Source organism: Pinus tabuliformis, chromosome 3_2 (genome assembly GCF_031772625.1).
Source record: "Pinus tabuliformis cultivar Carrire ecotype Pingquan chromosome 3_2, CPIR1, whole genome shotgun sequence".
NCBI lineage: Eukaryota > Viridiplantae > Streptophyta > Pinopsida > Pinales > Pinaceae > Pinus > Pinus tabuliformis.
Genome location: NC_142302.1, coordinates 1,071,673,033 through 1,071,686,012, shown reverse-complemented (window position 1 = coordinate 1,071,686,012; position 12,980 = coordinate 1,071,673,033).

Genomic DNA, 12,980 nt, shown 5'->3' with positions numbered 1-12,980 from the left:
CTTCATTCTCAACGAATTTTAAAGATTTACTTATTTAAGATCTGTAAGTTTCATGTTTAACTAGTTCTGTCAGAGGCACTAAGATTTTGAGTTTGGCCACCTCGGCTCCCAAATTGAAAGGTAGAGGGGATTTATCTGTCTGAACATTTGAAATTTTAGCACCAAGGTTTTGAGTATTTTTTTCTTCTTTTTCAGTGTTTGGAGTGTTCTTAGTTGAATTTCCTAATATGGTTTCTGGAGGCTATTCCATTGTTCCCTTAAGGGGGACAGAAGTGGAAGGTTGTTCATTAGAAGGTTGGTCATTGGTTACATCTTCAATGGTGGGACTAGGAGGATTTTGATGTGGTCTAGAAAGGATTTGTAGAGATTTTGTAACTTGAGGATTCTGATTTGCTGCTTTTACTTTCTTAGGCTGATTAGGAACTGCTTTCTTGTTTTGATCTGGAACATCAATGTTCTTTTTGCTTCTCAAATTGTACTATTTATGCACTTCGAAAATAGCAGAGTCATACCCTTTCTTATAGTCAAAAGATTCTCCAGTTTGAGTCTGTAACTATTGAAGCATGTATAATTCTTGATCATCCTCGGTAAGAAAGACAATCTCTTCATCATTTAATCCCATTAGGTTGATTTGGGTGTTTATCTCAAGGTCTTCTTGATGGGAATTTTTAACATAATTTTCTTGGAAAGGTGGTGTAATGTTTTGATTAGGCCCATTTTTACCAGTGTTTTGGTTCTGGTGTTTTTTTAAATTTGGATTCCTAACTAGAGGTGCCTATTGGTTATCCCAGTGAGGTTTCCTTTCAATGGCTTCTATCCTATCCATCAACCTTTCCATTCCCTTAGCTAAAGCATCCATTTTTTTATCAAAGTGTGAAGTTTCGTCTTTCAGGGGTGTTCTTCTCTCTTTTCGAACCCTAGCCCTTTTGGATAGTAGATTAGCTTCTACACTTACTGCTACACTTTGCATATCTTCTAGGGTTCGGGGATTCCTTTCTCTAAGTTGAAGAGCCATTTCTGTGTCAAATTCGTCTGGAAACATAATCAGGTCTAAGCCAGGTGGAGGCCTAAGGTCAAGTGCGATTGCATTATATACATTGTTAAACCTAGTACAGTAGTCCTGAACAATTTTGTTTGGTCCCCTTTTAAGGTTTTCATATTTAGAAAGAATTTGAAGGGGGTTCTTTTTCTTATCCCACCTATTTAAAAATTTCTAGTAAAGAACTTCTAAACTATATATACTCTGAGGAGGCAAAGATCTAAACCATGTTCTCACTTCTCCAGCTAGATTTTGGACAAAGATTCTCATTTGAACATCTCTTATGTCAATTTCATGCAGTTCAAAATAATCTGTCATTTTCTTTGTGTGCTATTGTGTTGTATAAGTTTCAGTGCCATCAAATAATGTAATTTTACTTTGATAATCTGCTGGTAAGGCACCTTGAGGAGCAAGCATCACAAGGGGAGCATAACTAGTGCCATAAGTCTAAGTTGGACAAGATTTAGAATAGGAGTTGGGGTAACAGGAGGATTTGGGACAACAGGGGAACTTGGAGTAATAAGGGTAATGGGTAGTGATAGGATGTTGGGGGAGGAAGGTATGAATGGAGATGAGGAATGATCTTCAGAAAGATGGGGAAATGATGCTGAGCTGAAAGATGTTGAATCTATTTCAGAATGTTCAAGGATTCTATCAGTGGTAAGGGATGATTGAGGGGAGTTCAGAAGGTACTAATCAATTGACAAGTTGACCCATTGGAATTCAAGTTCTCTTGTGAATTCTAGATCTAGGACTGTGTCCTCAAGATCACTCTCAGACTTAGTTCTAAAAGGAGAAAGATTAAAATACTCATCAAAAGGAATGTCCTAAATGAATAACCACTCAGCAGGGCAAGAATTGGATCTAAAAACAGGTCTAAGGCTTACTAAACTTTCTTGTCTTTTGAGTATTCTCAGAATAAGGTTGGGATTGTCAAATACAGGGGGAGGATTTGGATCAGGGTTGGCCCTGGTATAGTGAGTTCTCCCTGAAGCCATATTTCGAGCTTTTTCTAATTATTTTTCTTTTTTATGAATTTTTGAAATAACTTCTAATAACCCTTTAAGAGGCTTAAAAATAAAAATTTGAATTTCTCAAAGGTTTATTAAGACTGAGGGTTTTGAAGTCCCCAATATGGTCACCACTATGTTATCACTTAGATTTTTTCCTTAGAAGTTATCAAAGAAGGAATAGTCTGAGGTAACCACAAACCTAATCTTTTAGACTCAGGTTCTAGTGAACCTAAGTCCAAAGAGGGCTCTCTCTTTATAATTTAACTTTGTTTTGAATAAAATTTTAGGCTAGTTCTTATTTTTCATGATTGTTTGTTTTGATTGGGTGGTGGAATTAAGGAAACAAATTGGTAGAGCAAGTATTTAGGCCATTGGGCTATGGAGTCAATCAAGAGTAGCTGAACTGGATCTGATCAATCACTAAGGTAAGATTTCATAGGGCAGGCTAGCACAGAAAAAGCAAATCTGTGGGTTCAACTAGATGAGGTAGTCCTAACTAGGGCGAAGGGAAATAAATAATCCTTAACCAAGATTAAGATGAAGAAAGGAAGGATGCTCAATAGCAAAGGGAAATGAAGAATCCTTTACTATGGACCAAAGTGGGGTAAACTATGGAAGTAAGGGAGCAATTAAGAATTCCCAGACCAAGACAGTCTAGTAGAAAACATAAAGAAGGCAAACATTTAAAATTGTTGACACCTAATCCTTATGATTGGGTAAATATATGTAAATAAATAGATGAGAAATGTGAACAGTCATCGGGAGATGAACTGAACAGTTTCTCCCTCATGTATATAACAGAGTTACCTGATGGAATAGATAATATGAATCAATTTTTGCTTTGTGGAGTTATTGCCTGGCCTGACATGGTATCAGAGCCAGCTCCTTTTTTTAGCTCTTGTGCCTTGTAACTCCCTTATTTGACTGAGTGCCTGTACTTCCTACGTTCTGTCTCCCATTACCTACATTCTGCCATATTCTGCTTATAATATCTGCGCCCTGTTCATCTGAATATGTTTAGAATAGATAAACATTTCATAATTTTTGAACGCTGTCTAACCATCCATTTGAATGTGTTGAGTGCTGAGTTTGTGTTGCGTTTGTTGTAACTATGACTATTGGTCTCCCCATACCATAGTACGCTCGATTCAGTTTATGTTACGGCCTCTATACCACTATTGAAAATTCATATATAACGTTGCCTTTCATATTATGTATTACGCTGCTCTCTGTTGTTAAAGCTCTCTAGAAAAGCACATGCGTTGGCTCCAGAAATGTTGTCACATTGAATAACGTTGTCACTGCTCCGTTGATTGCTGGAAAAAAAAACGTTGTCACGTTGAACCCTGGAGGAAAAGAATGCTGTCACATTGAACGCTGGAGGAAAAGAACACTGTCATATTGAGCGTGGTCCTGTTTGGAGTCTGATGGAGAAGCGGGGTATCATGGAGATTTGAACACTGCTTCAGACTTCACACAGAGGCATTTGCGGTTGTTTTTAATTTTTTCTCTGGTGTCTCCACGCAGGAACCACCAATACAAGGCTGCGTTGAAGATATGGAACCATAATTAGGCGCTGGACTATTGTGGAGTTCATGTTTGTTTTCCTCATTTTGTAGATTCTTTAATTTTATTCGGCATCAAGAGAAATTAACACCTCTATGGACATTATGTACTCATGCCTATTCCAAATAGTTTGAAGAGAATCCATTCATGTTGTTTCTGCACTTCACAAGTTGTTTTCAGAAAATTGAGCCGTTTGTAGCATGAGTTTGGCCAAAATAACTTCCATGAGAGGGTTCTCACTCCAAGGAAATTGTGGGGAGCAATTTGCAATGCTTATAAAAATGGCAGTGAGAAAATGAACTGTTTCTTGAGCTTATGCTGACCGGGCAGGTAAATCTCAGCCGCAGCCTTTTATTCTGCTGACATGGTAATTGAGTTTTTAAAAGGGGACGTATGCCATATGCATATATAATGGTGGATTTATATGGATTTATATAAAACTTATATGAGATTTATATGGTGGATTTATATAAAATTTATATGAGGTGGTTTTATATAATGATGGATTTATATGGGTCACATGGTGGAGTTGAAATCTTTTGAGAATGCCCTTTTGAGTACAATTTTACTGTATATTGGCAGAAGTATTTTTCTATCAGCAAAAAATAATTTTTTTTTACAGAATGCATTCAATCATATCCATGGTGGGAATAGTTCTCACTGGCAAGGAGAACTATCCTGAATGGTCCCGGATGATAAAAGACACCCTCATTTTCAATGAGTTGTGGAAAGGAATGTGTGTTGGAGAAGGAGACAGTGACCCAGTACAGCCTACCTCAGACAAAGAACTCATCATTTGGGAAAACAAGAATAGAAAAGCTTATGCATTAATCGCAGCATCTGTAAATGAAGAGGTGAGTTGCCATATTTTGTCATATTAAACTGCCTTTGAAGCCTTACAAAAGCTGAAATAACTCTATGACTCACATTCTACACTTTAAGTTGTCCAACTCATGATTAAACTCTTCACTCTTGAATTGCAAAATAATGATCCTCTTGCTCTTGCATCTGAAGTAAAATCTATAATGCATGATATCAAATCCAATAAGGTTGAATTGGATATTCCTCTTATCGCTTTTCTCAAGGAACTTTATCCTACTTACTCCAATTATCTTGAGTCATTTCAAGAAAATGGAAATCTCAAAGATATAACCTTTGACCCTCTTGTGAAAAAGTTTGCTAAAAGAGAGAAAGGTTTTGGAAAGAAGACAGCCCCTGAATCTTCTAAAGAGGCTATGTGCCTTGCTCATAAAGAAAAGCATCTTGCTCAAGATTCTAGAGGAAGAGGTGGACGAAGAGGAATAGGAAGATATTTTAGAGGCGGGGGGGGCAGACATTCTCAAGGAGAAAAGGCAGATTTGCACTGCATTCGCTGCAAAAGAAATGGATCACATGATGCCTCTACATGCAAGCTACCATGGGACAAAATTGAGCAGAAAAGAAACCAACAGAAAGGTAAAACTGATGATACAGACAAAGGTAAAGCACCTGAATCCACTCACTATGTTGTGGCACAATGTAACATTGGAGTAAATGAAGATCTATTTAATGCTTCACTTGATTCTTGGAAAAATGATTGGTTGCTTGATTCAAGAGCAACCTGCCACATGACTCATAGAAAATATTTTTTTGAAGATTTCACTGACAATGTTGATGGATATAAGAAGAATTTCGATATAATTCACATATAGAAAGACCTTTTAGATCAATCAAAAATCAAGCCATCAGGGCTTCGCACAATCAGGCTTAAACTGCCTGGTATTCCAGACTTTCTTCTGGATCATGTTCTATACCTCCCACAGCTCAAGAGAAACTTGTTGTCCTTGGTCCACATCCTCCAGCAAGGTCACTCCATTCATATGTTTGATGGCAAGCTTGAGGTAAGAAAAGCATCTGATCACTCACTTTTCATGAGGGGAATAGAAGAAGAAAGGCTTCTCAAGCTGCAAGGAACCTCTGCTCATGCACAACATTTCTCATACAATTGTCATCATGAACAAGGTACACTTCCATCAAGTTTATTATGGCATGCTAGATTTGGAAATTTGAACTATGACAGTCTCTGCTTATTGAAGAAAAATGGTGTTGCCGATTTACCTACAATTCCTAGGAAACTTAAGCAATGTGATGCTTGCATTCTAGGAAAGCATAGCAAATAGTCTTTTCATGATTCACATTCAAGAACACATAGGAAGCTTGAACACATTCATTCAGATTTATGTGGTCCAATGCATGTTCCTTCTGCAAACGGAAATAAATATATCATGAAATTTACTGATGACTATACCAGAATGTGTTGGGTTTATTTATTGAAGAACAAATCTGATGCTTTTCAAACATTCAAGAATTTTCATAAATGGATTGAAAATGATGCACAATCTCATTTTGGGTGTATTCGCACTAATAATGGAAAAGAATACACATCAAATGAATTTGAAAACTATCTTCGCCAACATGGGAAACATCAAACAATTGTGCCATATAATCCCCAATAGAATGGTGTAGCTGAAGGAATGAATAGAACAATCTTAAATATGGTATGATCCATGCTATTCTTCAAAAATATAAAGATCATGTTTTGGGCTGATGTTGTTCTATGTGCTACATATATAAAGAATATATTTCCATCTAATGCTATAAGAAACAAGACTCCATATGAAATGTGGTATGGACATGTTCCTTCGGTAAAGCATCTCAGGGTCTTTGGTTCCACTTGTTATGCCTTGATACCAAAGGTACATAGAAAAAAACTTGGTACTAGAAGTCGTAAGTGTATCTTCCTGGGGTACTCAAACACCTCCAAAGCATACCGCCTCTATGATGAAGTAAATAAAATGTTTGTTGTATCTAGAGATGTAATTTTTCTTGAGTCATCCAAAACTGACAATGTTGTTGAGCGGTAACTTGATCACTTGGATAGATTCGCAAAAGAAAAATATTTCAAGAATTTTATAATTAGATTCCACATCTTGAAGGGGGTATTCCTATACTAGATCAACATGTGGAATCTTCTTCTGAAGAACACTCTCCCCCGCATGAAACTCCAACAACGGATGATGCTTCAAGTGATGTAATTGATAGAATTGGGAGACTCAATCTTGATTCGGTCCCAACTCAATCAACGGAGCAGCCTGGACCATCTCAGAAAGGTCCCCCAAAGTGGTTGACAAAGACACTTGAAAGTGTTCATCCTGATGAAGTTGGAAAGACAAGAACCAGAAATTCAAACCGACAAAATGGAGGTGATGTAGATGACTCTAATTCACCTGTTGATATGGATGTTTCTTATGATTGTGAATTGAACTTGTTTACAGATTTTGAACCAACTTCCTTCAAAGAAGTTGCTTCTCATGATGAATGGAAAGAAGCAATGTAAAAGGAGTATGATGCCCTCATAAGGAATGACACTTGGAAGCTAGTTGATCCTCCATTAGGAACCAAACCGATTGGCTGCAAGTGGGTCTACAAGAACAAGTATAAAGCTGATGGCTCACTTGACAAGCACAAAGCCAGGCTTATGGAAAAAGGTTTTGCACAGAAGGAAGGGGTCGATTATGAGGAGACTTTTTCCCCCACAACAAAATAGGCTATCATCCGGACACTCTTTGCACTAGCAGCTCAGAATGGTTTGAAAGTCCATCAAATGGATGTAAAAACTGCTTTCTTGAATGGAGATCTAAAAGCGAATGTTTTTATGTCCCAGCCTAAAGGATTTTCTTTGAAAGGACATGAACATAAAGTATGCAAACTTGTGAAGTCCTTGTATGGCCTCAAACAAGCACCGCGAGCCTGGTATGAAAAACTAACTGAGCATCTTCTGAAACTCAATTTCAAACATTTTGATCTTGATGATGCAACGTTATTTGTCAAGAAAGTTGGAAAAATAGTTGTATATCTTGTGGTATATGTGGATGATCTTTTGATGACAGGGAACAATGAAAGCTACATTGCATCCATAAAGAAGGAATTGGGGAAAAGTTTTGAAATGATTGATTTGGGCCATGTTCGTTACTATCTTGGCATTGAAGTAACCCAACATCCAAAGTCCATATTCCTTTCTCAAAAGAAACACATTGGAGATTTGTTAAACAGGTTTGGCATGATAGAGTGCAATGCTCTTACTATTCCAATGGAACAAAACTTAAAGCTCACATCTATTGAAGGAAAAGAATTTGAGGATGCAACAAAGTATAGACAACTTGTAGGAAGTCTCAACTACCTAACTACTACCACACCAGACATTTCGTTTGCTGTTGGAATCCTCTCTAGGTTTATGCACAAGCCTTGTGAGGGACGTTTGTTTGCTGCAAAAAAAGGTTCTAAGGTACTTGAAGGGAACTCAAGACATTGGAATCAAGTATACATAGGTAGACGACTTCAGTTTGATTGGATACTCTGATTCAAACTTCGATGGAGACAAGGAAACTGGAGTATCAACTTCAGGATATGCTATGAGTCTTGGATTAGGAGCTGTCTCCTGGAGATCACGCAAACAATCAGTTCCAGCAGATTCCACAACAAAAGCAGAATAAGTGGCAGCAAATGAAGCAACAAAATAAATTGTGTGGCTCAGGAAAATTCTTGAAGATTTGCAGGTAAAACAAGTACAATCAACTCCACTCATGATTGACAATACCTCTACAATAAAGTTGGCCAAGAACCCAAAGTTCCATGATCGAACAAAGCACATCAATACTAAATATCATCCGATTCGACATCATGTTGAGGCCAAAACAATCCATCTCCATCATTGTTCCACAAATGAGCAAATTGCAGACATCTTCACCAAAGCGCTTGGAAGAGAAAAGCTTGAACGATTCAGAACGATGCTTGGACTCACCAACATCCCTTCAGATTAAGGGGGTAATGTTGACACCTAATCCTTGTGATTGGGTAAATATATGTAAATAAATAAATGAGAAATGTGAATAGTCATCAGGAGATGAACTGAACAGTCTCTCCCTCATGTATATAATAGACCTACCTGATGGAATAGATAATACGAATCAATTTTTTCTTTGTGGAGTTACTGCCTGGCCTGACAAAAACAGAGAGCACTTAAGATAATTCTGATGGTATCATTCCTTGTTTGCTTTTAAGATTCCGTAAGAGACACATATGAATATTTATAACATGAAGAGAAAACAATATTTAAACATGAAGAGATAATACTTATTTGTTCCAACTGTGCACAAGGATCTAGTGAAATGTCCTCAACTTTATTTCATATCCAACAAAACCAGTCTAGTCTTGAGTACAATAGCTCCTTAGCTCAAAATAAAATGTCTACAGAAATGTATTTTAATCCACCCTAATTACTTCAATTTGTGAAGTATTTATACAAAAAATGATACAAAATATCTCATAACAATATGAGATTTATTCTAGGAAACAGAAAATATCTTCAACACGAAGATAGAGACAAATGGAGAATTGTCGTCTTGTTGTCCCTTTTATTGTGATTGTGATGGCTATTGTAATTTGGATTTGGCTCTTTCAGTTGCTTTGTAGTTATGTGCTGGAATCACTTTTTATCTTCCACCTATTGATACTCTTTACTTGTTCTTCTTTGACTCTGTATTACATGTTTTACTTGGCAGCCATGTTTTACTATGTAGATTTACTGCAGTAACTTTATAGTAAATCAGTAAGTTTTGTTCACCATTCACTGTCAGGTAACTTCATCCTTATCATCTTTCTATATATCTTATCAACTTTTGTATACTTAGCAAAATTTGGCTTGCTTGTAAATAAGTGCTCGACCTCATGCTCTTATATGTAAAACATAATTTCAAGGCCATCATATAGTACCTTTCCAGTGGGTAAAGATTTCACTTGTGAAGTACTAGCTTGGTTTCTGGCCAGCTTCTTTAATCTTCCAATGTAATCCTCTTGAGTCATCAGCTTGTCATGTATCACCATAGGACTAGGAAGTCCTTTTTCTCTTAAGGTGCCATATTTTATCATAAAACTATCAATGTCTGCTTCGATGCTTTGACACCTTTTCTCCAAATTTAACATCAGGTTCCTTTTGGTGAGAACCTTCTTTATTTCAATGATGGTTGTTGTTCTATCATCAATTCCTAGTTCATCAAGTTGGTACCTATTTCTGCAATTAAAAAATGTGATCAATTGATTGGCTTCTTCAAGTTTATCTCCCAATTCTTCCACTATCTTGTGGATTGCTTCTGTGGCTACTTTGACTAATTCAGTCTGTTCAAAAATAACTTGAATAGAAAGCCAAACATCATTGATGGAAACAATGATTTTGGTCCAAAGAATTTCTTTCATGTCTCCTAGTGGCTCTTGCAATGTCAAGTCCTTTTCAAGGACTTTTATTCTTTCTACCATCCTTTGGTTCTTTTGAGCTTCTTCTTTCTGTTGTATTTGTGCAAGTTTACAATTAGTTTCTAAACTTGACACTTGTTCTCTAAGTTTCTTAAGCTCAGTGGCATGGATACTCATTTCCTCCATGGACTTTACCAATTCAGTTGTTTGTTTTGTCGAAGCAACTGTGCTTATAGATGCCCCTATGCCTGTTGATGTACCTATAACTGGAAAAGTTGTGGCTGGTGGAAGTGTGGGTGCTAAGGAAGCAACCAAGGTGGAGGGCATTGCTGTGGAAACTATAGGAATTACTGTCTGAGGAGTGGTGGCTAACTCACTCTGTTTGGACTGTATCAAATTATCTAATTCATTTTTAGCCTCCTTTAACTATTCATTCAGCTTAAGGACTAGGTCCACAAGCTCTTCCTCCTTCTATGTCTCCAACACTTTAGCTGTCTGAGGATGACGTAGACGAGGAATTTTAAGCTTCTTCTTCAGTACAACTATGTCATCGATTTTCTTCTTGACAAGCTTTTTTGTTACTTTCACATCCTTGGGATCATGTCCTAGTTCTATGACCAAGTACTCTAAGGACTTTATTCTGGTGTCATTGGCCTATGAAGAGCTCTTCTCCAACTAGAATTGTGTTAATATATTATTCAGAGAATTTTGGATTTTGTGCGCTATAATTGCCTTGCTGGTCAAGGTAGAGTAGACCGTTTCACCCGTTTTCTTGTGTAGTTCAATTTGGTCAATAGGATGGATATCCTTTGCCCAAAATTCAAATTCTATTTTCAGATAATCTTCCATTGATCTGGGTTGCTATGTGGTTGACTTCAAAAAACTCATCTGCATCTTACCTTCCTTTATGTCAAAGGCTGACATTAGCCTTGTTTGATTTGTTGGATCCATTTTCATGTAGTGTTCATAACTTTGAACTTTTAATCTTTCATTTCTTGCTTTGATTTCTCTGTGCTTCTCTTTAATATCTTGGCTCTGACTAGTAGGATCCCTGAAGGAGGATACTTCCACGCTCTATTCCCTTTCTAGCATTTGAGCCTGTGAGGTGGAAGGTTCTTGTGTACCTCCTGAAGGAGTGGTATGCATTCTTTTTGTTCTTTCTGCACTTATAGTTCCTGTTGTCTCCTTAGTATATTCATGTTCTGAAAATGGATTTAACCTTTGCCTCTTAGCATAGGTTTGGGCAACAGGTCTACTGGAAGGAGTGGCCTCCTCTCTATCTCTTTTAAGGTTCCTCTCCTCATTTAGAGGAGTCTGTAAAATAGGAGGATTGCTCATGATTTGTTCTGGTTGAGCAAGTTCCTCTGAAATCTCAGGCTGTTCTGATTCCTCTGGTTGCTCTGAAGGTTTTGCTTGCTCTGATGGCCCTGGTTGCTCTAATGGCCATTCTTCTGCTATTTGTCCACTGTGTTCCCAGGATTTCCTTTGAGATTGAGTTTCCCCTAGCACCTGTACAAATGAATCCTCATCAAGTCTTCTATCCAAATCAATCAATACATTATTGACAACACTTTCTGTGCTATCTCGATCTAACAGAGTGTTTTCCACCCATTCAAGCTGATTTGCATACTATTCAATTTCAGGGATTCTATGGTGGATGTAAGGAGATAATTTATTCTTCTATCTCCTATTGCAAATGAAGTCTAAAGGGTCATAATTCCAGATAAAACTTTGTTTCAATCTCAACCTTTGGAGGATTTCCTCTGCTTCCTTTCTTGCTTCCCTACTATTACATATGAAAGGACCAAGCTAATCTTTTATCCTAAGTTGAGCCTTCTTCTTGGCTTTCACAAAATGCACCTCATCTGAATTGATCATTTGCCTGTAGTACTCCAGGGTAAACAATATCATGGGGAGGTATCTGGGCAGTTTGTAGGGAGCCAACTCACATCCATAGATTCTAATTTCAGTGTGGTTTTGGTACAAGTACCAATCCCCCACTTTATGTTTTTTGGACAACTGTAGGACCCTCCTGATGCCTACACTGATTCTCGAGGGAGGGCTTCCTAGTAGCATAGTTGTCACTGGGTATAGAAAGAGATCTATGAAATCGGTATAAGAATATTGAGAGTCAAATTGATGGATTAATGAAGTCAAGAAGTTCACTAATCTGGGGTTGCTTCTGGTATCAAGCTTTTGGAAGGTGATTGGAAATCTATCAGCTTGATAATACAACAATAAATGATATAGAACTAAAGAATACTTAAACACTCTTTCATTATCCAATCTCATGAATTGGTCATGCATTTTATCAATAATGAACTTAGCATAGTAAAAAATGATGGCTGGTGCTTGTCCAAGAGAGTAGATAGACATAAAAGCTATAATGATTTCATCAACAAACTCACTTGTAGTATAACCTAGCACACTGGATATCATGTCTATGATGTCTCAGCCAAGGTCAGAGAATATAGTCCACAGGTAAGGGGGAGAGTCCTTTGGGGTGTATTTTTATTCTCTAATGAAGGTTTGGTATAATCCAGCAAGTTTGTTTGAGGTGAGTGTAGGGTATCTGTTCAGCATATCTCCAATAGAAAGAGGAGTCAGGCTTTGGCTTGGCTATAATTGTAGCATTTTGTTAATGGACTCAACAGTGATGGTGAATAGTACAGACTAGTCAGGGGTCCTTACTGCCCTTTGGATGGGATCATAGTTCATGTGGCAGTAATGTACAATCTCTGGGAAGATGTGAACTCTGGGGAACTGATACTTGGGTAAACCTAATTCCCAAAGCCCTATATAATCTGCATGGTTCAGGTACTGGTCTCTGTACCTACAGAATAGCTTCAAAGGGGATTCTGAGACAGAGGTATCTTTAATCTGGAAATATTTATCTGCTAGTGGGAGATGGTCTAAATCCCTGTGAGGAGTCATAATGGGCATGACATTCAAAGCAATTTGGGCATCCATCCTTGGTTCTTATGGATTCAAGGACGGGAGCAAAGGGTTTCCGTGAAATTGGAAAAAGATGGTCTATTTCAGGGTATTTTAAAGTCACCAGGCAACTTATTTTA